Source organism: Orycteropus afer, unplaced genomic scaffold (genome assembly GCF_000298275.1).
Source record: "Orycteropus afer afer isolate SDZICR_OR568_19922 unplaced genomic scaffold, OryAfe1.0 scaffold00005, whole genome shotgun sequence".
Taxonomy (NCBI): Eukaryota; Metazoa; Chordata; class Mammalia; order Tubulidentata; family Orycteropodidae; genus Orycteropus; species Orycteropus afer.
In genome coordinates, this window is record NW_006921592.1 from 4,348,512 (window position 1) to 4,350,426 (window position 1,915).

Below are 1,915 nucleotides of genomic sequence, written 5' to 3' on the forward strand. Positions count from 1 at the left end.
TTTTTTTTGTTGTTAATTTTTTGATGACCTGTTCAGTTTCTTCTTTTGTTTTGGATCTGTTCAACTTTTTGCCTCAATCTGTGTTAGTTTAGGTAAGTTGTGTGTTTCTAGAAATCTGTCTATTTCTTCCAGATTTTCAAATTTGTTGGAGTACAATTCTTCATAGTATCCTGATATTATCCTTTTTATTTCAGTTGATTCTATTGTGATGACCCATTTTGTTTCTTATTCATGTTATTTGTAATCTCTCCCTCTTTTCCTTTGTTAAATTTGCCAGTGGTTTGTCAATTTTATTAATCTTTTCAAAAAACCAACTTCTGGTCTTGCTGATTTTTTCTATTGTCTTTCTATTTTCTGTTTCATTGATTTCTGCTTGAATCTTTGTTATTTCCTTTCTTCTGGTGACTGACTGTAGGCTTTTCTTGTTCTTTTTCTAATTGTTGGAGATGTTGCTTTATGGTGTTGATTTTGGCTCTTTCTTCTTTTTTGATGTGTGCATTTATTGCTACAAATTGACCTTTGATCACTGCTTTTGCTGTGTCCCAAAGATTTTGGTTTGTTGTGTTTTCATTCTCATTTGATTCAAGGAATTTTTCAATTTCACTGTTTATTTCTTCTCTAACCCAGTCTTTCTTAAGGAGGTCGTTGTTCAGTTTCCATGTGTTTACTTTTTTCCATTGATCTGCCTATTGTTGATTTCTAATTTGATAGCACTGTGATCTGACAAGATGCTTTGCAGTATTTCAATGTTTTTAAAATGATTAAGGCTTGCTTTATGGCCTAACATATGGTCTATCATGGAAAATGTTTCATGTGCACTGGAAAAGAATGTATATTGTGCTGTTTTAGGTGAAGTGCTCCATGGATATCTATAAGTTGGCAGATTGTATTGTTTAGCTCTTCTGCATCTTTGTTGAGTTTCTTTCCAGTTGTTCTATCTTTCATTGAAAGTGCTGTATTAAAGTCTCTTACTATGTCTGTGGCATCATCTATTTGTCTTTTCAACTCTTAAAGTCTGATTTATGTATTTTGGGGCTCTTTCATTGGGTCCATAGATGTTTATTAAGATTATATCTTCATGTTCAATTGCTCCTTTAATCATTATATAGTGTCCTTCCTTGTCTTGTATGATGGTTTTTGTCTTAAAGTCAATTTGATCAGAAATTAATATTGCCACTCCTGCTCTTTTATGGTTGCCATTTGCTTGATATATCTTTTTCCAACCTTTGATTTTTAGTCCACTTTTGTCTTTGTCTCTAAGGTGTGTCTCTTGTAAACAGCATATTGATGGATTTTGTTTTCTTATCCAATCTGCAATTCTCCATCTCTTGAGTGGTGCATTTAATCCTTAACATTCAGTGTAATTATTGACAAGTATGAATTGATTGCTGACATTTTGTTATGAGTTCTTTCATGGTGTTCCTTGTTTCTTTGTTCCCTATTATTTTCTGTGCTGGGCTCATTATGTTTATGAATTGTGTTATCATTTCCTTTGTTGCTTTTGTTTTAGTATCTGCTGAATACTTGTGCTTGTCCTCTTTTTTATGATGATGTGAAGGTTTATCCTTTTTCTTTGAGGTTACCCTGTGATTTATAATTTTATCCCTGAGTTTGGAATAGTCCATTCCATCTTGCAACTCTCTTGACTTCTTCACCATTTAGAAGTTCTGTGACTACACAGTATTTTCCCTCTTTTTGGTTTGTAGTTGTCCTCATTTGCCAATTGAAGTCTCTGTTTCCCTGTTTAGAATCTTGTAAGCTTATTTTACTTTTGATATATCCATCACTGTGGTTTCTGTGTTATGCCATCTTGTGTATTAATGGTCAGTTGTTGTTTGCTATTTTTGGTTCTCTGTTCAAAGTATTGCCTTTAGTATCTCTTGTAAGTTTGGTCTGGTTTTAACAAATTCCCTTA